We start from the raw sequence: 27,711 nt of genomic DNA on the forward strand, positions 1-27,711 counted from the left end.
CCTTAGAAATCCATATAAAGTTTAAGCGTAAACGTCTATAGATGTAAAAAAAACACTGCTACTATCTCTAGTTCTAACTCCTTGCAAAAATCATCCTCTACAAATCTTCCCAGCCAACGTCGATTTTTCTGTAAGCCAGCTAACTTGTCCACTTCCCCAGATGAGTCCAACTCCCCAGTCCTCATACAAGAAAATTAATGAGTAACTGACACATGGGGCAGTTTTCGGAATATAGTAGTTTGTCCTATCTGGGACGGAATCTAATTCGGTACGAATGATAGTGTGGCCGAAGTCACAAATCCCCTACAACATATCACGAAACTTAATCAAACACCGGGCCACAGTCGCCTCGTGTGAAAAGTTTAGCGTGCCACCAAAGCCAAGGTAGGTGTTGCTCTAATAGCGCCGTTTATAAAAACCAGCGATATCCGCACAGTGCGCTCCACTACAGCAGCATCTCATAGAGCATATTTGACTTAACTTCTATCTCATAAAGCAGATCTTGTCAAAGTCCTCACATCTAATAGCTTCTTTGCAGCTGTACCCTTGACCATGGTTGACCTCTTGGTTTTCAACCCTCAGACGAAGAGTAGTTCTCGTTGACCTGTCCTTACTTACAATATGCCTGCTATTTTGTCAACAGCAACCCTTTCTATTTCGCATACGTAATGAGAGCACAATGTGCTACGGTATTGCCGACCCCTGATGTAGAGATAAATGAAATGGTGGAGGGCTTTTGGGAGATATGACGAGAGTTTGATTTTTCTGAAGTCCTTCTAAGAGATACGCTCCAACCGGCTTTTGAATCGACGGTGCTTTTGGTCATGTTCCCAGTTTAAAAAAATTAGTGCAAATGATGATCATCAAGCGGAACCCTTGCTTGATGGCTTATTATTTAAAAAAAAGCTTCTTAATTTCAGTGGGTCCTCGTGTGTAGACGACAATTCCTGACACTTTCCTAGGAACACAAATCCCCTTATTAAATTGGTTTGGCTATTGAATATGTGATACAATTAGCAATTGGTAAATCTAAGGCCTTGATCTTGTGTAGGAACACGAACACTATCAGAGGTTGTGTATTTTAAGTATGTGTAGATCTCCATTTATGTTATTTTGCTCGATAGCTACTATCATCTCTTCTGGACTACTGTTCGGTAGGTACTAAAAATGTTCCTATCCATAATTCTCATAGCTGTATATCATATTTCCTCACCCTTCAAGATATTAAACGACCTTGCCGTTTAAAGCACAAAACGAAAAGTCAGCTAAGCATATAAGACATTCACGTAAACACAAACGAGCTTCGTACTTCGTGTATGATTACAAATTATTTTAACAGTTATGTCATAAATTACACACTTTAGGCAAGCATTTTTTTAACGAAACACACCAATGATTTTAAATATTCATGATCAAATATTTACCTGTAAATCGAAACTATGCGCCGAGCCAGCTGGCGAATGTAGCGTACCCTTAGAACCGAATTTGGACTTCGTCAATTGTATGCTTTGCGAACGTGAACGTGCGCTCACTTCTTGTCCAGCGTTTTCTTCATCCTCATCTGAAGTGCCGTCAGCACTTGGCGGCTCTTGGGTGACAATCGGTGGTGGTGCGCCACTCGATTTTCTACGTTCACTGCCTGTACTGCTTGTTATTGGTCTGCCATGCAGATCAGCAATGCTGTCGGCTAAAGTTTGTAAATAAATAAAATATTAACAAGTAAGGACGGGACTGTTTTCGGCTGTGCCGAAGGCTTCATACCTTTCCTGTATGGAGCTGAGCAAAAATTATCCCATTTGTAATATCCGAATAATCGACTGTATAAGATATGTACCCTGCAAAAATTGTTGGATTACGTGTTCCATTTTCTTCATGTTGGAGTAGCCTAACAATACTCCTTTGCAATGCGTTTGTGGACCACCATCAGCCGATCATTGCTCGTTTTTTAACGACCGTGATCACAACACGATGACGATCGAACAGAGTTGCCAAAAGTAAAATATTGCATACAAATAACTGATAATAAAATTTTACTATGGCAACTCTGATAAAATGCAACAGCGCACTGGTTTTATGTTTACATACTATAGTATAGAGAAATATTTAGTTTTTTATTCACGCACATGCTAAATAACATAAGAATATTCGTAGTATAAAATATAAAAGTTGTGCCCCTCTTCATTTACTTTCATTTTAAATTAAATTCACTCCGATAATTCTTTCCGACAATACAATTCCTCTTTAGTACTTTGGCATATGATCCTCTGTAGGTGCTCCATGGAGTACTACAGTGAAAGTACTTTGGAAAGTACTCTCACGTATGTACTGTATGGAATACTCACAAAGAAAGCGAGAGTGGGATCACCTACTCCTCTCCTAGTACATCGCAATGTTAATTGGAGCACATTTATTGTGTGAATACAGATTAGTTTTTGAACACTCCTATACTCCCAAAAGAGTATTCTTTACACCATTTATGGAGTACTCGCGTTTTTTGAAGGGTACTGCAATTATATCGAACAGACATACATACTTAAGAGATATTTTCGATAAATATAAAATAAACAAGTAAACCGAACATTACATACCCAGCTGTGCCCTTGAAACGCTGTTGTTGTTTGCTTTGTGCGGTTAATAGTGTTATAAGGCTGCGCAATGGTACATATGGTTATTAGGGTGGGTCGATTTGTATGGACGAAAGTTGACCGATATTGCACCATCGATTTTTCGATAGGATTTGGGCTCAAGAAAAAAAGTTCCCCTGCGCATACCCAAAAAAATAATTTTCGAGCCTGCGAAATTTCATTTTTTTGATTTTTTTCGACTTTGATTTTTAAGGTTTTTTTCATGACCTACTAAAAGATTTTCATTTGATTGTAAAATTTTCATGTATACCATGTCCGACCCAAAAATGTCCGCTAAAAACGTTGGCAATAACAGTTTTTGAAAAAAAAAAAAATATTTATATATATATTAGGGCGGGTGGATTTAAAAATCGCCCATTGCTCTATGAAAATCGTATTCTAGGGATCAAAATAAGAAACTTTGCCGAAGGAATCATACCTCTAAAACGAATTCTGATGTCCCCCCAGGTAGGGGCAAATTTTGAAAAATACCACTTTGACCCATTTAGAGTACTCCAATCGAGTCCAAATGTATGACCGACCCCCACTAAATTTGGAGGCCGACCCACCGATGCCAGTGGCACACGCCCTAGAACCCCCTGGGGGTTCACCATACAAACATTTCAAAAAATCACCGGTTTTGCACTTTACATGAAAAAATCAGCACAAACATATCCATACCAACTGAAAAGAGGTGCACCACTGCGTATACGTAACATTTTATTATTACGTATAAACAAATAAAAAAAATTGCAATGAAATAATTTGAAATGTTTGTATGGTGAACCCCAGGGGAGTTCCAGGGGGTGTGCCACTAGCATCGGTGGGTCGGGCCTCCAAAGTTAGTGGGTGTCGGACAATTGGAGTCGAGTAGAGCACTCTAAACGGGTCAAAGTGGTATTTTTCAAAATTTGCCCCTACCTGGGAGGGGCGGGGGGGACATCAGAATTCGTTTTAGAGGTATGATTCCTTTGGCAAAGTTTCTTATTTTGATCCCTAGAATATGATTTTCACAGAGCAATGGGCGTTTTTTTTGCCTCCCCACAAATCGACCCGCCCTAATATATATGGTACCTATGCATATGACAATTTTTTTAGTACTCTCTCAAAAAAATTAAGTTTCGCAGGCTCTAAAATTAGGTTTTTGGGTATGCGTAATGGAACTTTTTTTCCTGAGCCCAAATCCTATCGAAAAATCGATGGCGCGATATCGGTTAAGTTTCGCCCATACTAATCGACCCACCCTAATGCATATGGTTCTGTGGGCTTCTTTGTCGGCAGAATTATTCCAACAAATGATGGTTTCTAATGAAATGCTTTATCGCTGCCGAATCAAGGAAACACACTGTATAACTTTATATAAATATTTCTTGATTTTATTCGCGGATGAACCACAGTGTTTGCGATTTAGTTTTTACAAATTTATGATGAATGCGTGCGCTTGTCACGGCCGCTCGAACAAAGAACAAAGTAAGTAAGAAAAGGTATAAAACTCATTTTGACATTTATCATTGAATGACATGTGAATCGTGTCGCGAAGTAAAATGACTCTCATTGACTATTGTAAAAAGGCTAGTTAGTAAACCGCCACATACTCCCCCACCAGTGATCCACCGATCACGTTGAAAAAGTTACAAAACGATTGGGTTTTCTAATCAGTCTTCCTGATCGTGTTCTAACTTCTGTGGGTACACAGTTAACGTTATTGGATTTTTTGGCATGTTCAAATTTTTGACTAAGAGGTTCATTGTTTTCTTTAACATTATTTTTTACAATAAAATTTTTGGTATTCGTTTCATTATTATCCTTATATGATACAGCTGCTTTTAAACGGTCACATGATACCGTTACCAATCTTCCATTTACCCGAATGTCGAAATTTTTTTCTTTTCGTTTAACAACTTCAAATGGGCCATCATATGGCTGTTTAAATGGTGCTCTAACGGAATCATCACGTAGGAATACATGTGTGCAATTCGAAAGTTCTTTTTGAATGAAACAATGGTTCACAGAGTGATTCGAAGTGACAATGGTTTTGATTTGGTTCATGACGTTTTTTAGATTTTTAACAAAATCTGTCGAGAGATCAGTAGTTTTGTCATCGAGAAAATCGCCCGGCAATCTTAAAGTTGTGCCGTATAACAATTCAGCTGGACAAGCTTGTAAATCATTTTTAATTGTCGTTCTTAATGCGAGCATGATTAAAGGTAACACGTCATACCAAGTTTCGTTTTGATGACACATGATTGATGCCTTCAGAGTTCTATGGAAACGTTCAATCAAGCCGTTGGCTTGTGGATGATAGGGAGTGGTACGGATGTGTTTACAACCAAGAAGACGATTCAATTCTTTGAATACATTCGATTCGAATTGTCGACCTTGATCGGTTGTGACATATAATGGTACGCCATAGTGTGAAATCCATCCACGAATGAGTGCATTGGCTACCGTTTCAGCTGTCATGTTTTCGATGGGGATTGTAACTGGCCAGCGTGAGAAACGATCAATGCATGTTAAGCAATAACGGAATCCCTTGGATAACGGCAAAGGTCCAATGATATCAATATTTATGTGTTTGAAACGACCGTCAGGTGCATTGAAATTAGCTAAAGCAGTTTTGTTATGTTTGTGAACTTTGCTTTTTTGGCAATTAACACATTCACTTGACCATTTAGAGACATCCGATTTGATGTTTGGCCATACATAACGTTCGGTTAATAAATTGACAGAAGCCCTTTTACCAGGATGCGAGATGTTGTGCACCAGATTGAAAATTCTCTTTCGCATGTTACCGACGATAAAGGGTCTGATTTGCTTAGAAGATGTGTCGCAATAAACGTGCAGATTAGAACCAGGAAGATAAATTTTGTTCAAATTTAAAGAACATGGGATTTTTCCTTCCAGAATGTCATTTAGTTCGTTGTCGTTTATTTGAGAATTTGCTAGAAGTTCTAAGCTGATATCGTTAACTTTGATTTCTTCAATGCGCGACAATAAGTCTGCAACAACGTTATCTTTGCCGGAAATGTGACGAATGTCCGTTGTGAATTGACCAATGAAATCAAGTTGACGTGCTTGTCTGGGTGAAGCTTTGTCGGGATTTTGTCGAAAGGCAAATGTTAATGGTTTATGGTCAGTATACACAATGCAATTGCGTCCGTCGATCATAAATTTGTTGTGTTTGATTGCCTGAAAGATTGCCAAAAGTTCACGATCATAGGTGCTATAACGCTTTTGGGTATCGGTTAATCGTTTGGAATAGAAACTTAATGGTTGAAGTTGACCATTGTTGATTTGGTGAAGGGCTGCCCCTATTGCGTGATTACTAGCATCCACGTGTAATGCCAAAGTTGTATTGGGAATTGGGTGAGCTAACAGGACAGCGTTGGCGATATCAGCTTTACATTTTTCAAATGCTAAAGATGCATCGTCGTTCCAAGCAATTTGCGAATTATCTTTTTTTTTGTTGCCTTTTATTAGCAGCTGAAGTTTGCCTTGGATTTGAGCAGCATTCGGTAGAAAGCGACGATATGAGTTAAGGATTGCCAAAAAACTACGGAGTTCGTGTGCTTTTTCAGGTTTTTTGAAATTTTTAATGACATCAACTTTTTCAGTTTTTGGTAAAATGCCATCTTTTGTGACGATGTGACTGAGAAAAGTGATTTTTTGTTGTCCAAATTCGCATTTGGCAAGGTTGATTTTAATGTTTTTTTCTTTAAGACGTTGTAAGACAATTTTCAAATGTTTTCGATGTTCGCTCATGTCATTTGAAGCTATGCAAATGTCATCGATGTAGACAACGACGAAATCAAGATCGTGAAAAATACTGTTCATGAAACGTTGAAAAGTTTGAGATGCGTTTCTGAGACCAAAAGTCATCACATTGAATTAAAATAAGCCGAAGGGTGTAATGATTGCAGTTTTCTCTTTGTCTTCTTCTGCTATTGGGATTTGATTGTATGCGCTAACGAGATCGATTTTTGAAAAAATTTGTTTGTTTGCAAATATGTGTGTTACATCTTGGATGTGAGGTAAGGGATATCGATCAGGAATTGTAACGGCATTTAAAGCACGATAATCACCGCAAAAACGCCATGTGCCGCCTTTTTTGGGTACTATGTGCAATGGGCTTGCCCAAGGACTTTTACTTGGTTGACAAATTCCCGCTTTTAGCATTGCTTCGAACTAAACTTTAGCTAGTTTAAGTTTTTCAGGGTTTAAACGACGTGCTCGTGAAAAAGTGGGACGACCCGTTGTAATAATTTGATGTTTTACTGTACTAGGTTTCAAATTATCACGTTTATTGAAGGTTGGAGGCAGAGTGAGATCTACAAATTCATTTATTATTTCGCTGAAATCAGATTTGCAATGAACCGAAGAGACTCTTTGATAATGTGTAAGATGAGAATTGCATTTAGTTCGTAAATTTGTATGAACATCGATAAATTGTTTATTTTTTATATCAACCAGCAATCCGTATTCATCAAGAAAATCAGCGCCAAGAATGGGTTTGGACACATTTGCTATCAAAAATGTCCAAATGAAATCACGTCTTAGTCCTAAATTGACATTGCAAGTAATGCTACCGAAAGTTTCTATGGGTGTGCCGTTTGCGGCGAAAAGTTTATAGGAATTTGGTTTATTTAATTTATTGAATAAATTTTTTGGCAAAATTGATAAGTCTGCGCCAGTGTCGACTAAAAATTTACGATGATTTGATTGATCAGTGACGAAGAGACGGCGAGTGAGATTTGATTCCACTTCGTGTACCGTCGGTGGCGAAGTGGTTTTTAGTTTTCCGAATTATCGTTTGAACTGCCTTCAGGTTTTTTGAACCGGCAAGGTTGTTCACATTTGCGAGCAAGTGCCCCGAATTTGTAATGGTAACGGCAATATGGATGTTTTCTATTTGATTTAGATCGAGAACGTCTGTTACTGTTGTTGTTTCGGTTGGGACTTTTACTTCGACTTGCCCTAAAGTCATTAAACGATTTTGTGAGTTCATCAATTTGTGCTTTTAATTGTGACAAAGAAGGGTTTATTTCCGTTTTGATTTCGGAGATTTGTTTCGAAGAAGTTAATTCCACTACTTTATCGGCCAGAGTGGCGCATGTGTTCAAATTATCGTTAGAAATGGCTACAACCGCTCTCACATTTTCGGGCAGACGATCGATCCAAAGTGATTTTAATGCTTCATCACTCATAGAACTTCGTGCTAAATCACGCATTTTACGCAATAAATGCGATGGTTTGTCATCACCGAGTTCGATTTCTGTTAACAAAACTTTTAATTTCTTTTGATCAGATGCTGTATATTCATTAATTAAACGCGCTTTTAATGTTTCATATTTTGTGCCGTCGTCCGGCGGATTACGAATCAAATCAGAAACCATTGACAAATATTGAGGATCGAGTGCAGCAATGACATGATTATATTTAGCGTTATCTCTAGTGATTCCACCGTTGGTAAATTGAGCTTCCATTTGAATAAAAAATAAATCCGGTTCATTTTTTACGAACGTCGGTGCCCTTATTGTAATTCTACTAATTTCAGGTAAAGGAAAATTGCTAGCGGTACTTACGTTTGATGCTGATTGTCCATTTGAATTGTTCGATTCGTCCATCTTGAATATCATCCGAAAGCTCTGGTTGAAATCGTCAAGATACTGGTTATCTTCCACTTCGGCTTCTGTTGGGCACGTTTCCCAAATCAATTTTTTGGATAATAATGTTTTTGTGTTGCAAACAATTTAATTTTGTTGCGCACAAGTGACGTAATGTGTGAATCAGCTGGTGAAATTTGTGCGTTTTTAATTTTTTGACTTTTGCAAAAAAGACGATTTTGATTGCACTTTTCTGATTAAATTCACTTTTGGTTTTGTGAAAATATCGATGCTTTAATGTTTTTGGTAAGTTTATTCCATTCCCGAGTCGATAAACGATGAGGGCAATGCGAATATGTATTTGCACCTTTTTCACTGTATTGTATTTGTTATATGTCGGGGTCACCAATGTGGGCTTCTTTGTCGGCAGAATTATTCCAACAAATGATGGTTTCTAATGAAATGCTTTATCGCTGCCGAATCAAGGAAACACACTGTATAACTTTATATAAATATTTCTTGATTTTATTCGCGGATGAACCACAGTGTTTGCGATTTAGTTTTTACAAATTTATGATGAATGCGTGCGCTTGTCACGGCCGCTCGAACAAAGAACAAAGTAAGTAAGAAAAGGTATAAAACTCATTTTGACATTTATCATTGAATGACATGTGAATCGTGTCGCGAAGTAAAATGACTCTCATTGACTATTGTAAAAAGGCTAGTTAGTAAACCGCCACAGTTCTATTCTAAACTCATTTTCGGTCGAAAGGAGCAAAAAAGATACAGAGGCTACCACTCATGAACTTGAGCGTGTAAAAATCCAGTTTAAAAGTAGTAGGTAGTTATGAAAAAAATGCTTATGCCAAACTTCTTTCGGATTTGGAGATATTTGTTCGACTTATAGCATTGATTTTGATTATCTTCACTCAGTCTTTATAATTTTGCAAGGGTATTGTCTCTGCCAAATATCAATGTAATGTCTTTAACGGCCATAAGGCATGTTAAAGTTACAAATTTTCTTCTTCTAAATATGGGTGGTGTCATGCCCATATTTCCAAATTTTTTTTAATTTTTCTAAATTTTCGATATCGTCAATGCCAACCCATTTGGGTTCAGATAAGACCGTATACCGAATTTGGTTTAGATATTTCATCTATTTGCTCTAGTCATCGTGTTAGCAGACGGACAGACGGACGAACGGACATGGCTTTCAACTCAGTTTGTCAGTTAAACTACGCTTAAACTTATTCTGCAGTTTTTCAGTCTACTTTAACTGAAGTTTCAGCTGAGCTTAAGCGGTCGATCTGGCGGGGTTAAATACTAGTTAACTTATCGGTGATTTGCGTTCGTTCGAAATGGCGTCGAATATACCCAACAAGCGTAAAACGAAAAATGCTATTACTTAAGTTGAAATAAAGTAATTAAAAAAAAAATTTTAAGTTAAACGGTTTTATTGAAAACAATACTTACATGAAGAAATAATAATACGAAAAGCTAGAAAATAATTAGGTACGTCCTAGATACTAGTCACCACATTCCTTATCAATCTAGGGCGTTGATCAGACAGTTAAATAAAAGCGTTGGGCGCGTGAAATTTCTAAAAATGTGAGGCGTAGCATAACCTGATTAAGGTTCAGGTGGTCTTACTTATGACTATCAAAAGAAATATGACGCGTCCAACGCTTTTATTTAATTGTCTGATCAACGCTCTAGATTGGTGAGTAGTGTGGTGACTAGTATCTAGGACCTACCTAATTATTTTCTAGCTTTTAGTATTATTATTACTTCATGTACGTATTGTTTTCAATAAAACCGTTTAACTTAAAATTTCTTTTTTTTATTATTTTATTTTAAATTTTTTAGTCTTTATTTAATTGCATTGCACTAATGTCCATTTAGTGACTCATTATTACAAGGACTCTTTCCTGACAATTTGTTACAATCTAAATCCTCAATACATAATCCTTCCAAAGACTTTGCTCGACTCTGCGCCACGTAGGCTTGTCCCTCCTCCAACTCCAAAATATTTTGATGTCAATTCTACCGGACTCTATGTAATATTTGTTCCAAATATGAGCCAAATCGGACCACAAATACGATTTTTGTGAATATCTCGATCTTTGCACCACCTAGCGGGGATTTTTTTCTTATTATTGCATTGTCATGGGGTTGTGAACTATATTCCAAGTTTCAAGCTTGTAGCTTATAGGGAAGTTACTTAAATTTCAATTACAAAATTCGTGCCAGCCAGCCAACCATCCATCCAACCAGCCTGTCAAGTCAAGCTAAATAAAACCGTTTAAAAAACTTTGTAGCCTTCTTGCTATACTAGGAAATATTTTTTGGACACCTGTGTCCCATATGCGTGTAAGGGTTAAAAGTACGGTCATATTGTACACGTATCACTTAAACTATGTGAACTTAATACAGTAGGCGCTCACAAATTAGAACCACTTTGTTTTTAGGATGATTCTAATTTATGAAAAATTCTAATTCCTGTACGTGGTTTTATTTGTATAAAACCTTAAAAATTAAGTCAATTTGCGCTAAAAAACTACAACGAAATCTTGTCTTATTCACTTTTATTTATAAAAACGATAAAATATAAGATAACAATCCAGTACAATACATATCACATGTTTTTTTATTAAATATACACATATGTATATATACGCTGAATCAAAACAAGATCCAAAAAACAAAAACTCCAATTACAATAAATATATTTTTTCATTAAAAATACATAAAAGATCGATAGAAAAGGCCAGAAATGAAACAAAAACTTCATAACTAATATTCAGCAATGTGCAATGTTTTTTGTTAGCCGTATGATAAGTATTAGCTGATTGCAGATGGAGCCACATCAAATTCTAGGGCTAACCGCTTCCCTTGAACACCTTTGTCAAGCTTTTCCAAGATCTTAATTTTGGTTTCCAAGGACAAAATATTTTTCTTACATTTATATGGCATTTCAGCGAATTACTTTTAAACAAACAATACCAAAATTCGTGCACGCGCATCGAATTTCACACAAAAACTAACAAAAAGCTGTACAGAACCGTGACGAAAATCGAACGACTACCGAGCGTATGAATAAATTGAATTCCCCTTTTTATATATATTTTGCTACAAAAAAGAAAATACGCTCAGAAATTAGAATTTTCGATTCTCATTTCAGATCGTTTAATGTATTGAAAATGTTGATTCTAATTTCTGGACATTCTAATTACTAAAGGTTCTGATTTATGAGCGACTACTGTACCACAATTCAACTGTACAAATATAGAAACGAACAACTAAAATTTCCTTTGAAAAAGAATAGCCAAATATTTACGCGCTAATTTCATTTCGCTGGGATAAACATAATAACATTGACTTTGCTGTTTTGGTAGAACAAAAGCTGTTTGTTTAACTGTTTTAGAATTTGCTTTACTCTTGACGCATTAAACGTAAAAAATAATAAAAAAATAAAAAATTAATTAATGCTTGGCGAAATTTATCACAGAGAAAATGTAGGTCGAACTTCTCTTCGAATTTGCGTCTTGCTCCCTTTTAATTTTCCCTACAAATTAGCGGGATACATGTTTTATTTTCATACTAGAAATACGCTTGGAGTGTACGCCAAAAAACTGACGAGCATCGACCGCGCTTAGACAAACTTTTTTCCAATTGAAAAACTGGTTTTGAATTTTTGATGTTACTTTTACCGGAACTTGAATTCAGGACCTTCGGTGTGGTATGCGAAGCACGCTCCCACCGCACCACGACGGCCGCTTTTTATCAATAAATAGTTTGAGATTGTGGAGGCACACGGATAAAAGTTTGAGCCTAAATCTGAAACATTTTTGACATATGAAAAAACCAAATTTTGTATAAAATGTAGATTATACCGGTCTTCCTGAAAATGAGTGCATAGAACTGGGTTTCAATTTGAAACTGGAAAAGTTATAAAAAAAAATAGGGGGCGGCTCCCTGAAATGCTTTCAATCAGTAACTAGTGATACACATTTCTGGTTCGGAACTAGACCTAATTTGCCAAATGACTACAAGTTCGGTACTAACAAGATTTTACCCAGTTATAAAATCGACAGCTTGGGTTCTTATTTTTCATATTTAATTTGAGAAATATGCTATCTGCAAAATAACTACTTCCAGTTTTAAGTAACTTCGACTATGAGTATGATTTCTTTTCACAAACTTTCCCACTCTAATATCGTACTAGAAGGAGCATTTAGAATTTATCTTCGGTTCGGAACCAACGAAATAGCACAACCTAGTACAAATAGTAACAACTAACCTGTCAATTTTACACTAGTTTGGAACTAATGAAATTCTTCAAATAAACCAACTAGTTCAAAAGTGGAAATATTTATACAGTTCTGAACTATAAAAAAGTTAATACAACTCGAACCAACTCGACATCACCATTTTAAATACGCCAGTTGGAAGTATGTAAAAGATATAAAGGGCGAAATAGTAGAGGTTCCGTATATACTAGAAACGCACAAGTTTTGAACTAGAGATTTTTCCTACAGTGTTGCTCTACCTACTGTGTTAGAAATCATTTCATAACACCTTATGTGTATAACAAAATTTTTTGAAAAAGATTCGATAATTTGCAGGACTTTTCACAAATAAATTTTGTGTTTGTTTGAATTATCAGACTCGAATTTAAACTGTTATGATTATTTTAAAACCAAACGTTTCTATTCCAGTTTATATTTTTAGATTTTTGAAACATTTTGCTTTTGTTTCAAACCCAGAAGTGACTAAAAGTTTTGTATTTTTTGAAACTTTTTTGATTTTGTTTTAAAACAATTCTTAAATTTTAAACTTAGAGTCTAAACAAGTTTTAAATTAAAATTGAATAAAATTAAAAGACAAATGTTTCAAAAAGTGTTTAAACCGATAAAGGGTTAAAAATTTAGCCGCAGATTTCTAACCGTGCACCCGAAAATTTCATCGAGCTTCACCGCTGTATATAAATAGCGCCCACAAAACTTTTCTTGTTATAGTTACTTTATACTTCTTAACAAGCAGCGAAAAAAAAACAGAAACAGAAATGAATTTAAGCAATTTCGCGATTCTGGTTGTAGTGCTTATCTATCTGTTGACCCATATAAATTCAAAAACTGACGATCGGCGTTATTTGGTAGCATTACTTAATAGGGAATAATATCATTGCGCTGGGTCATTAGTGACTATGCAAATAGTGATCACAGCTGCGATATGCCTGAAAGGTGTAAAAACAAATGTAATCAAGGTGGCAGCTAATATAACTAATGCATACTACTTCCACGGAACACATCGCAAAGTGAAGAAAGTATTTTATCAAAATAATTTAAAACGCAGAAACAGCGATACAGATATAGCTGGAATTATACTGAAGGAAGCCTTTGAAAATAATGATGGAGTGGAGCCAATACCACTTTGCGAAAAGCAACTTTCGGTGGGCAAAAATATCCAAATTAGTGAATGGATTCCTCTACTATATAGATACTACCGAGAGCGTTCTAAACTCGTAAAACATAACGATACTATAGTAGAACCACAGAAATGTGTGGACTACGCCAAAGGAAAAAATATGTATTGTGTTCAAGCTGCCTGTGGAGAGTGTATTGCAGATTCTGGAGCACCGGGCATCGTCAATGGACAGCTTTGTGCGGTGGGATTATTTACGATTTATGGGAAGTACGGAAAATTTAAACTTTATGTAAATGCAGCTGATCCAGAAGTTCTGGGTTTCATAAGAGAATTGATGGATAATGAAAAATCTGAAAAAAAAAATATGGATGTTGGTTTTTTTTTTAAATAAATTATAAATTATAATTATATAATAAATGAAGATTTAACTTTTTCAATAAGTTTGTCATACGATTTGATTTAATAAAAAAATAACTAAATTAAGTCATTTGTATTTAATGAAGCTAATTTAACTACACGGTTAAAATCTTGAGCTTAAATCTTTAACTTTTTTGCACACCAAAGAAAATTTGGTTTAAAATTTAGATGGCACTTATTTTCGTGAAGAAAAAATTACAAAAATCTTTTTGTCTGCACAATTACTTGTGGGGGATATATGCTATATATACAACCGATCTCATCCAATTTTGCAGACAACAATATGTGCAATATACGAAAGTATATGGTGAAATTTGAAGCTTCAGTCTGATAAATCGAGGAATATATGACAGAAATTCTCTTTTCTGAAAAATCGGTTGTATGGGGGATATATGCTATAGTGGTCCGATCCGGCCGGTTCCGACAAATGTCTAATCGGACACCTAAATATACCCGCTAACCAAGATATCTCAAAAATTGAGCGACTAGTGTGCATACAAACAGACAGATAGACAGACGGACATGGCTAAATTAACTCAGCTCTTCATCCTGATCATTTCGTTATATTTATTGGTGGGTCTATCTATTTTGCTTTAAGGACTTACAATTTTGATATTTTTGACTTGGTTGTCACGATTTCATTTTCACTCACCATCTTCAGCATCACTTTCGCTACCCTCAGCACCACACATTTTCTTTGCTATTGCTTGCTGTGTCTGACGCTCAATCTCGCGTATATCGTCAATTGTTAGATCATACCATTCATCTTGCCACGCCCATGCCTGTCGATGTGCACGCACCATAGTTTTTCGTAATGCTACGTCATGTATGAATTTTGCAATCTTCTTTTGCATTCCCCAATAACGGAACTCAACGCGCCAAATTTTATAGGCGCACATCAAGGCCATATTACGAGCTGTTGGTTGCTGCCTGCCTTTCACGTCATGCCAATATTCCTCCAGCCAATCTTCGCCGAGTGGACTGCGTCCAGTTTTCTCAGATACAAATAGCTTTGGGTCCTCTTCTTTAACATAGTCACCGCCATACAATTGATCTTTGACAATGTCAATTAACTCTATGCAGGGAGGAGAAACACAAAAATTAATCTTTAGAAATAAGATTTTTTTTTAGCAAAAGTTCTATTGATAACGTTCTAAGTCTGGGATTACTATTCTATGCTTTCCTTTTCTTGCATGCTAAGAATTTGGATGGATTGCCGCCTTAACCTATCTGGAAGGCGATATTCTGGCTTGGAATCGGACAGCTAGCTTACCTGGTAATAACCCTCCAAACTGAAAAAGGTTCCAGGAGAAAGAGGCCACAGAGAGAAGCGCCGTGCGCCCGAGATCAAATAAATAAATGCAAGGCGCTATAACCTCCAAAGTGATTTAAGGCCTAGCTTCCCTTCCAACTTGCGTCGTGCTCCTTTTAATTTTTCGGGCAATGAGTGGGTGCATGGCAGAGGCAGAGGAATACCAATCGAGAACTTTAATACAGAGAGAGGGCAAATTATTGATAACACATTAATTCCACTAAATTAGGAGACAGTTGAGGGAGACATTTGGAAGCCAGTAAGAAGTAACACCAATTTCTGCTTGCTCTGAGAAGCAAAAAAGATACCATATAGGAACTCCAACCAGCTGAAAAGCTGGGCGAGGTGATGAAGAAATTTTCGACCGTAGCGCTGCTTGTATAGAGCAAACGTTATAGGCGAGGGCTCGTCGCAGTGTGGAGATCTATGATTGGGGAGGTGACGCACTTGCTTCATGATAGATATAAGTTTTCCATTATTATTATTTTAGTTGCATCATTTCATCCTTTTTTTTTTTGTTCACATATCATTTTTTTTTTAATTATTAGAGGTATTAAAAGGCGTCCCGCGAAGTGGTTCATTTGCGATTTTGAATGTTTTTGAACGTAGTCATTTCACTTCATATTTTTATATTTTTTTTTTTGTAAGTTTTTTGCTACAACAACAGCACATTTATTCGTACCTTGATTATTTATATTTTTTGCGTGTTGGCGTGAAGCCACAAAGACAACGCAGTCGACCCACCCACGTGGAGAAAAAGTAAAGAAAAAAAACCCATCTAACACCTTAAAGATAGTTACACTCACTGCACTCATTAGGTCTACACGACCACCCGGGCCTCCCTGCGACGCTATATCTCGGGATATTTCACGATTTTTCCATTATATTGTATACTTTTTCCGGGCAGCCGCGAAGTTCCACGCACCCGCTTGCGTAAGCGGAAATAATAATAAGTTACAAATTAACACTGCAAGAATTTACTGCAGTTTCATTTCGCCGGAGCGACCAAATGTAGGTCAGGTTTTGTTTTGACTTCTCTTTTCTTTGCAGCTAGCTTTCGGATGATACCATTGGAGAGTGACAAGCGAGGTGAGTCTCAACCACGGTTTCCACACCATGTTTTCATTTGGGACCAAAATTCATCGAAAAAAGGACCAAATTCCAAAGAAATCCAATAGCTGGGTGCTTTTTATACTCAGCGTGCTTTGCACGCAGAGTATATTAACTTTGATTGGGTAACGGTTGGTTGTACAGGTATAAAGGAATCGAGAGGGATATAGACTTCCATATATCAAAATCATCAGTATCGAAAAAAAATTTGATTGAGCCATGTCCGTCCGTCCGTCTGTCCGTTAACACGATAACTTGAGTAAGTATTGAGATATCTTCACCAAATTTGGCACACGTGCTGGTCTGGACCCAGAATAGATTCGTATTGAAAATGAGCGAATCGGATGATAACCACGCCGACTTTTTATATATATAACATTTTGGAAAACAAAAAAAAACCTGATTATTTAGTAAATAATACACCTAGAATGTTGAAATTTGACGCGGGGACCGATATCTTCACAAAAATTTGAAAAAAAATTTTAAATGGGAGTGGCACAGCCCACTTGTGATAAAATAAATTTTACAAATATTATTAATCATAAATCAAAAGTTTTTAAACCTATCCTAACAAAATTCGGCAGAGAGGTTGCCTTTACTATAAGGAATGCTTTGAAGAAAAACTAACGAAATCTGTTAGGGACCACGTCCACTTTTATATAAAAGATTTTTAAAAGGGTCGTGGACGAATAAAATTAGTTATATCTTTGAAAAAAAAGAGCTTTATATCAATAATATTTCATTTCCCAAGTGGATTTATAACAATAAATAGGAAAAACTTCAAATTTATAAAAATGGGCGTGACACCACCCCTTTTATGACTGAGCAATTTTCTATGTTTCGGGAGCCAAGAAAAATTAACGGATCATAATAAAATTGGGTACACAGATTTTCCCTATAGCAGGAAATATTTCTAGAAGAAATGGACGAGATCGGTTAAAGACCACGCCCACTTTTATATAAAAGATTTTTAAAAGGTTCGTAGACGAAAATAATAAGCTATATTTTAGCGAAAAAGAGCTTTGTATCAATAGAATTTTACATTTTAAATTTAATTATAACATTAAATTGGAAAACACTAAAATTTTTGAAAATGGGTGTGGCACTGCCCATTTTATGAATATGCAATTTTCTATGTTTCAGGAGCCATAACTCGAAGAAAAATTAACGGGTCGTAATAAAAATAACGCGGCAACTTAGATATAAAACAAGTTTAAAAGGTTTAAAAGGGTCGTAGACTAGAATAATAAGCTATAACTTAGCAATTTGAATCAATGATATTTCACTTATCAAGTTTTATTGTAAGAGGAAATGGGGAGACATTTTTTAACGGGCGGTGCCACGTGTTATGTAGAAAAGTAATTTATCTGAAATGAAATGTACAATTGAAGCTCTCGCTGAGTATATAATATTCGGTCACATCCGAACTTAGACACCTTTACTTATTTTAATTTAATTCTTTTTTCTTCCGTTTACCAGTGCACTCTCTCGCTTGAATTTTCCCAACTATAGCCTATATTCCTTAAGTGCGGGTTTTGAAATGTACATTATTTCCATGTAATTTGTGTTAGAGAAAATGTACATTTCAAAATTCACATTAATTGAATCTAGCCACAGTCCTCAGATTTACTATTGAAAAGTTTTAAGAGTTTGAACTGTGTAGTAATGGTCGAATTTCCATTTAACGAGGTACGAGAAATTAGTTATTATTAACAATGTTATTATTAAAGTTTTTGGGGTTCTGCTCTCTAACGGGAATAATTTGGCACAAAGCGTTTATATCAGATCTGCTTTCCAAAAATATTCCTGCCTTACTTCCAATAAAAAATATTCCTTGGGTTAAGAGACTTAGTATTCTAAATTATGTACACTAACATTTTTTAAATATCCAATATTTTGATATAATCATTGCACCTAAAATGTCTAATACTGATGTAATAATAACAGCAGACTAAATTTTTCTGATTGAACTCTTTATCACAGGTCGGAAATATATAGAAACTTTTAATTCTGTAACTGAATTTGAAGGTTGTATAGCAGAAATGCTATTAACTTCCAGACACAAAAATATAAAATATAGCCGCATCGCAGTATGAAGAACATATAAGCATTGGAATTTCTAAAACTCATCAATTTGCTTTGTGCTGTGTGAGAAAATTTTATATCGCATAACTTGAACATAAAACAATGGTAAGTGCACTTAATATAAAACAAATTAGTTTCATTAATTTATTTAGTTTTCAATACATGAATATCTTCATCAATGGAAAACTCCGTTAAATTACTTTGAGATGTACGTGCATTTGCAACAACTTTTTTTAAGCTCAAACATTGACAAAAGTGTACGATGAATATTTTTCGATAAACGGTAGAAATATCTAGCCACCAAAACAAGATTTTCTGATTCATCGCTTGTTTCACCAACAATTAACGAAAATTTGTTTGCTTCAAGATCCAACACTTTTATAAACTCTCTGCTAGGTGAAGTGCCATTGTTTTGCTACATTTTGTTGACATCAATTCTTTTGTAAGAAATTCATTGAGGTAAATGATAAATTATATAAGGGTTAATGAAGGTGTGGAAAATTTTGTGGCCAGTGTTGAACATTTTTTCCTCAGTGAAAACAAACAATTTTGATTACATCCTAAAAAGGACCAAAATTGGAAAAGAGGGACCAGCGGACAAAATGGGGTTGGAAAGGACTACTTTTATTAAAGTGGCAACCGTGGTCTCAACACCATGCCCAATGTCGAATAACTAATACCGAAATGCATAGGAGAAAAAGGAAAACTTAGCGTTTTGCCTTATAATTTGAAATCGGCCGTAAAGCTCAATAAATATAAACGAATAACTAGTTTTTACCAATACCATTAACACGCGCTTATACATAAATTAATTCACAAACAGCGGTATGACAGTTTTTAACACGCTTTTATTAGCTTGGCCTGTATGTAACGAAATCTTTGAGCTTAATTTTCACCGGTTTCTAGAAGTCTGATTAATTTGAAAATATGCATACGTATCAAGGACCGATGACAATGCATTAATGTGGTGGTGTGGTGACATAAGGTCAATTGGCCTTGCAATGCATTAATGTGATGGTGCGGTGACATAAGGTCAACTTGCCTTATTACCACTTTGAATGGCCATAAGTTTGATTGAAACTTTGCACACGTATCAAGGCTCGATGACAATGCATTAATGTGATGGTGTGGTGCCATAAGTTCAACGGCCATAAGGTCAATTGGCGTTATTACCACTTTGAATGGCCATAAGTATGATTGAAACTTTGCACACGCATCAGGGCTCAATGGCAATGCATTAATGTGATGGTGTGGTGACATAAGGTCAACGGCCGTAAGGTCAATTGGCCTTTTTATCATTTTAAATGGCCATAAGTTTGATTGCAACTTTGCACACGTATCAAGGCTCGATGACAATGCATTAATGTGATGCTGCGGTGACATAAGGTCAACGGCCATAAGGTCAATTGGCCTTATTATCACTTTGAATGGCCATAAGTTTGATTGAAACTTTGCACACGTATCAAGGCTCGATGACAATGCATTAATGTGATGGTGTCGTGCCATAAGGTCAACGGCCATAAGGTCAATTGGCGTTATTACCACTTTAAATAGCCATAAGTATGATTGAAACTTTGCACACGCATCAGGGCTCAATGGCAATGCATTAATGTGATGGTGCGGTGACAGAAGGTGAACTTGCCTTATTACCACTTTGAATGGACATAAGTTTGATTGAAACTTTGCACACGTATCAAGGCTCGATGACAGTGCATTAATGTGATGGTGTGGTGTCATAAGGTCAACGGCCATAAGGTCAATTGGCGTTATTACCACCTTGAATGGCCATAAGTATGATTGAAACTTTGCACACGCATCAGGGCTCAGTGGCAATGCATTAGTGTGATGGTGTGGTGACATAAGGTCAACGGCCATAAGGTCAATTGGCCTTATTACCACTTTGAATGACCATAAGTTTGATTGAAACTTTGCACACGTATCAAGGCTCAATAACAATGCAATAATGTGATGGTGGGGTGACATAAGGTTAACGGACATAAGGTCAATTGATCTTATGACCACCCCAAATGGCTATAGATTTGAAACCTTGCACATAATGAGAAGAACGCAGTCCTTTATTAATGATAGAAGGGGATGCATGGCACATCTACGAAAGAGCATACTGGATCCCTTTTTAACACGCTTTTATTAGCTTGGACTGTATTTATCTATGTATCTATGTATCCATGTATGTATGTAATGTAATCTGGAGTGAAGCCAAGAGCCCCGGTAATGCAGAGCTCCGAACTCCTTTGCACCTTTTGAAGCATTTTAAGATAGGTACTTTTAGCTAGTGCAGGCCACCAGACCAAGGCGCCATAAAGAAGAATCGGGCGCACAATCTGTGTAAATCCAGTAGGTCACCTTAGGGGAGAATCACCAGGAGGTGCCAATTGCCCTCTTGCAGGTGAACAGCTCTGCTGCTGCCTTCTTGGATCGCTCTACTATATGGTCACTCCATAATAGCTTCCTATCCAGAATGACTCCCAAGTACTTGACTTGATCGCTAAACACTTAGAACATACCCCCAGTTCTTGGCGGTGTAAGATTTGGTACTTAGTACCTCCTCGTGAAGAGGACACGCTCGGTATTATTCGGGTTGACTTCCAAACTTGTGGCGGGTTGTACTCCAGGATGTCAGCTGGGTTCGTTGGCGTCACTGGAACCCAGGCTCTAGCCCTTGGTCGTGAGGGGATATTACGCGCCTGCACTACCTTGAGGTGCGCGCCCGGATATACCACCCCTATCAGCGAGCCGGCGGCCCTATAGAGGTTTACCGACCTGACGTCATCACAGGCAATTAGCTTGATATTACCCTGGAACCGCCCTGCATCGGTGTAAGATGGCGGTGGACCAGGGTTGTCTTTCTTAATCTTAACGGCCACCGTAGCTAGCGCCGCCTCGATCCACTTCCACTGTTGTTTCGGGATCCTGCCATCTTCGGCTGCTCTCGTCTATAATGCCAATGATCTGCCGACCCTTGGCAATTTCGGCGAAAGACTGCGACCAGCCCCCCTGCGTCTTGACCCTTTTCGGTGCCGTGGGTTGGATTCATCCATGGACCGCTGCCGTTTCGAGGTTTCATCACTCTCCACTACAACTTTTAAAATTACTTGAACTAAAAAATTTAAAATAAATAATAGTTTAAAAAACTAAAAAAAACACACTTCTATAGCTAACCGAACTAAAAAATAGAAAATAATTTTCAATTAAAAAGAGTTTATATAGCAGTAGTAGAAGGTCAAACAATCATTTATAGTTAATCACCTCAAAATAAAATTATAATAAAATTTAAGTTATTAACAGAATAATTTAATTCACAGTAAAAAGCGTGGGGTGCTTGATATTGAATGTTACAATCATTCTATTGGCGACTATCGAGAGGAAAGATATGAAATGTAGTCAAATGCACCCCACGCTTTTTACTGTGAATTAAATTATTCTGTTAATAACTTAAATTTTATTATAATTTTATTTTGAGGTGATTAATTATAAATGATTGTTTGACCTTCTAGTACTGTTATATAAAATCTTTTTAATTGAAAATTATTTTCTACTTTTTAGTTCGGTCTTGTTACAAAAAAATTAGAAAATCTTATAAAGAAACATTTAAATAGCGAATACAATAAAAGTGATTCCAAATTCCCTTCAGGTATTTGCGGTACGTATCGAAGTACGTTGAACGAGCGCGAAAGAGAGATTGTCAAAAGAGATTTACCAAATATGCCGAACTACAACAGATTGCACTTCGTTACTTACACCAGAGGTTGCACCGATGTATGCGGATGCTATATATGCCTTACAGCTAGATCAACTTTCCATCCAAAAGTTATGAAAGGGAAAGGTAATAGACGTGATTTAACTCAAATAGACGTTTGCAGCAAACGTGATGTTGATTCGACTTTTGAACAGTTTCCGTGCAAAAAAATGTCAATAAATCTATGCGAATCTTCTTGTCAGGAGGTAGGAAGAGGAAAACGACATTCCTGCAAGATAAAAAGTAGAAGTCGGGAAAATGTTATTAAAATAGTGGACAAACTGCCACAAAAGACACAGGAGCTAATAGCTTCAAAAATTGTAAAAGAAAAACTCAACTCTTGTGGGTATAAAAGGAGTAATATGCCTTTAAATTAAGCACTCAAGGCAAGAAATTAAATCTGTCCGTCAAACCAGCCCCAAAAAAGGAAGTATTTTTTTCTGAAGAAAGTTTGGACAACTTAATAAACAACACTGGAGAATCGTCTAATGACATGAAAAAATTTACAAATTATATAAGAAGTAGAGCAGACAGACGGTCCATACCAGTTGGTTATTGAAAACATGTTTCTGAAAAGCTTAGTATTTTAGAAGATTTTTATAATGATGCAGTTCATTTATTTGAAGTTTCAGATACAGAATCAAATCATAAAAAGGAGCTTAGACCAGTAATTTATGCAAACGCAAAAAATTTGCTGCAACATGTTTTAGAAAAACGAAACTTATTAAATGATTTCGTAGTCAAAGTAATGCTTGATGGAGGTCAGAAATTTTTTAAAATTAGTATGACGGTAATGCATAAAAATTACTCACCTGAAGAAGGATATAGAAGTCTATATTCGGAAGGTGGATCAAGTGCTAAAACGGCTAAGTTGACCAGCGTTGAAAAACTAATTTTAATATGTGTGGTACCAGAAATTAAAGAAACGTACGAAAATATAAAATTACTATTTGATATAAGTAATTTAAACAATATTACTTTTAAAGTAGTCTGCGCTTTTAAAGTTTTACTTATTATAAATGGCCAACAAACTGCTTCGTTTATGTACCCATGTCCATACTGCCTCGTTACTTTGAACTATTTGAAAGAAAAAGAAAAAAGGAAATCAGTTAATGAAACAACTGAAAGTGACCATGAAATAACCAATTATCTTAAAGTGAGTGCTGATTGCTTACGTTTAAAAACCTTTGGCGATCTGAGGAAGGATTATAAAGAGTTTATTGTTTTCGGCAAAAAGAAATTTGCTATGGAATATCATAGCACAATAAATCCTCCACTTTTTCAAGAAGATGACGATATATATGTCATTGATAAATGTATAATCCCGGAATTACATATACTTCAGGGATTTGTGAACCATTTGTTTTGGGATGGTCTTGTACATATCCTTGGGAAAAAGAAAGCTTTAATATGGCCAGAAAAACTAGGCCTGAAAAATAAAGAATATCAAGGCAAAGTTTTTGAAGGAAACGCATGTCGCAAGCTTTTGAAATCCTCAGATGCTCTTCAAGATCCGGAAATTTATACTGAAAAATTTGCCTACTTTGAGTTAGTACCTTATGTTTCAGCCCTGAAGGCTATGGATAAAACGGTATCAAGCATTTTTTCTATACGTAAAAGTGATTCGAATTTGGAAAATCAAGTTCTGGAACTAAAAAAAAGCTTTCGAAAGTACAGGATTGACAACAACTTTGAAAGTACACGTGTTACTAGAACACTTGCAAAATTGTTTATATTTTTTAGATAATGATGGACTGGGACTATGGTCAGAACAAGCGGGAGAGTCAGTACACAGAAAGTTTTTAAAATATTGGGATAAGTATAAAATCACTTGTGTAAAGAATCCGTCATATTCGAAACGATTAAAAAAGGCCGTAGTCTAATGTACGTCACTTCATCTTTGAATATTAATTAAATTACTTATTTAATAAACTGGATTTTTTTTTTAGTTTCTACAAGAATTTAATATAATCAAAAAAAAGAATAAAAAAAAATACATAAAACTAAAAAGAATACAAAAAAATACATGAAACAAAGAAAGATACAAAAAAAATACATAAAATAAAAAAAAAATACAAAAAAAACTTTAATGAAACCAATATGCCACCACGTCCACGTCGTGGTTTCTGGGTACTTCTATAACATAAAGTACATATAGATATGTCACTCATCTTAAATTTTACATAGGAATGTATTTCATTTCGAACTCGGATTCGGAAATAGCAAGAAATACTTCGTAAGAAATCATTATAATTTTTTTTTTCGGAAAATTTACAAAAGTCGAGAGGCGTTGATATACCTTTTCAGGAAAAACATTCAGAAAAAGTAAAATGGAGATTTTTGCTACCATTTTCGAAAATGAGCAGCTATGATTTTGATTAAAACGGATTCTGAAAGCATATATTGTGTATAAAGGGATGGCATTAAGCAGTTTTTATGACATTTTAGTTTGTCATAAACTTCCTTCAGGACCACTGTGCGCATTGGGATGGCTCCCCCAGACACGGGCTGGTTTCTTCCGCTTTGCTTTCATCTTTCTTTATTTCAATTCATTATCAAACCCTCCTAAGGCATGCACTTAAATTTTTTTTAGTTTTTGCGGGTGGAGTAAGGTGGCAAGGACGACGGCCACCGACGAGCCTCAGGCGAGCTACCACCATGCCTGCCGGCCACGCTGCCCACCCCGATACAGGCAGTTACACAACGGAATCCAATAAAATAAATAAATGCAAGGTGCGGTTACCTCCAAGATATTTTAGGCCAAGCTTCTCTTCTAATTTGCGACGTGCTCCTTTTAATTTTTCCTATAAATTGGTGGGACGGAACCTACATGTTTTATGACGACTCCGAGCGCCATCTGCAAGGCAGATGAGTTTTCTCTGAGAGCTTTTCATGGCGGAAATGGTCAAGCGCTGCCGAGGGGCGACCACACTTAGAAAAGTTGTATTCTAATTTAAAAAAAAAAACTTGTTTCTAAAATTTGGAGACAGAGCACGCTACCATCCCACCAGGGCGGTCGCCGTTTCCGTAAGATTCCAAACATGCTTAATTTATTTCTAATTTATAAAGCTTCATTAATGCTCCGGCGAGGTGTTTATTTGTCACAATAAACAGCTGTTGTCTTTGGTGGTACCACATTGGAGTAGTGTGTAGTTAAACTGGAGCTTAAATTAGACTAGAGTTTAAGCAAACTTAGTTTAGGCTTAGCTTAACCAACTACTGAAAATCTGGGCCTTAATAAAACTATGAAGTCCGAAGATTGCCATGATGTACAATTTTCGAAATAAGGAATTTTTCATTGTACTAACCTTCTTAGATCTAGTTTACATATAATGAGATTATCTTCATTTTCGTGCTTGACTCCTAATCGTTTTGTATTTAACTTGATTTCCCGTATAAATTTTTGACTTCGATAATCGGTAATTATTAACAAATTTAAGAGATGCGGATTGTTTTTTTTTTTTTTTGATAGAAAAAACTCCACCTCTACGAGCGTATCTCTAATTGTAAACATAAAAACAAAGAGAAACATGAAAAATTTACAGAAAATAATCTACCACCTAGGAATGAAACATATGTAAACGCATAGATTATCTATTGATAACGAGAACTTAGGCCGCTTGCAGCATTTCAGATTATTTTTTTAATTCAGAGTTAGATAGATAGATAATTTATTGAGGATTGCACTGCGACCGTTGGTCCATTGTGCCCCCATCTCTTTCACAGCACCTCATGCAAGCCGACTTACTTGGTGAATTTTAGCAGTTCGCTTGGCTTGCGGAATTGAATGTGGGAATGCTCTGACTATGGTGAGCCCATAAACTTAGCCCTGCGTCTTGAGATTGCATCACATTCCAGGAAAATATGGTACACCGTCTCTACTGATCGATCACAAAATCGGCATGTATTATCTGATAGTATGCCAAGTTTCTGCATGTGGCTGTTCAGTCTACAGTGTTCTGTAAAAATATCTGTTAGCGTTCTTAGGTTATCTTTTTGGAGGCCTATTATTGCCCTATAGCGGGTTGTGCTATAACTTCTTAACAGTTATTTAGATTGTTTCAAACCTTGCATATTGCGCCAGTGTTTTTCTCTCTTTTCCCTGTCTTGTACTAATAAATGCCCCCTGATTTTCTGTGGGCCAACTGGCAGGAATTGCTCGGGACCGATGGATCGTACCGTTGCTGTATCTCTGGCCAGGTTGTCCGCCTGCTCATTACCCTCAACTCCCCTGTGGCCTCGGATCCAGACCAACAGTTCTACGTTGTGTGCTCCTAATTCAGATTTAGCTTCTCATGGGGGTGAAGCTAAAACCCCATTTCACCAATTTTAAAATTAACTCTGAGCTTGATAATTTAATTTAATTTATTGACTTCAATGAATACTTAATCGAAGCGTCCAACTCACCCACAATACGATTTCTTAGATCGCTACCACTTAATTTGAATACATTGTCCTGATAACCGTTATCAGGAAAATAATAAGTTTCAATATCCAGTGAAAATTTCTCCACAAATGGGCAGGTATAACGTGTACGTGTGTATGGATAGGCATTCCATGCTTCTTCTTCCACAGTCAGCGCGCTCTTGGGCAGTAAACCTTTATCATAAACGAAAAACATCAACAAACAGAAACACAATTAAGTATGTGAAAACCACAAATGACAACAAAAATATCATTAAGCATTTAATTGTTAGCACCAGCAGCCACGCAGTGCGCCCATTACACTTAATTGACTTGAATCCATTTAATTGCCAATTAGTGTACTCACTTTTTATCCAACCAGGCAAATGACTGCCAACATGATAGATTTTCTTGGTGTATTGGCCATTGCCGCCTGGACCATCTTTGTAGGGTTCATTAATGATAATTTCGACGCCACTACCTTCGTCATGACTTTCTTCGCGACTTTTTTTCTGTATGACGAGGTTAGGAATTAATTGAAATTCGTTTAATTTGTTCGTTGCTTTGATTGGTCATTTGGTGTGCGCGCTTTCACTTACCGCTATCATATAAAGCTGTGCAATGCAATATTCCTCGACCGTAAGCGGCAAGGGTATTCGGTATTCCTTTATCAACATTTTGATGCTTTGCTTATCGGACTCATAAAATGCATTAAATATATGTAGCTATATTTATTTTTAATATTTAAACTAGTTTATTTGCGTTCTACTGTGAACGAAATTTTGTGAAGACATTGCTTTATTCGGTTCTTGGTATGCTTGCGGTTTTTATATGAGAAAGTATAATAGATCTGTGAATGATAAAAATATATTACATAATTAGTGCTACAATTTAAAAGGAATTTTAAAATGTGCAGCAATGCAACAACAATTTGTACGTAAACACATACGGCGGAAAATTTCTACTTTTAAT

General features: G+C 36.3%; 1 pseudogene; it reads right to left on the reverse strand.

Moving 5' to 3' along the window:
* LOC137248793 (protein retinal degeneration B-like) overlaps positions 1–27,416 on the reverse strand; it is a 44,590-nt pseudogene extending 17,174 nt beyond the window's left edge.
* Positions 27,417–27,711: the final 295 nt, after the last annotated feature.

This window comes from Eurosta solidaginis, chromosome 4 (assembly GCF_040869045.1).
Source record: "Eurosta solidaginis isolate ZX-2024a chromosome 4, ASM4086904v1, whole genome shotgun sequence".
Classification (NCBI taxonomy): domain Eukaryota; kingdom Metazoa; phylum Arthropoda; class Insecta; order Diptera; family Tephritidae; genus Eurosta; species Eurosta solidaginis.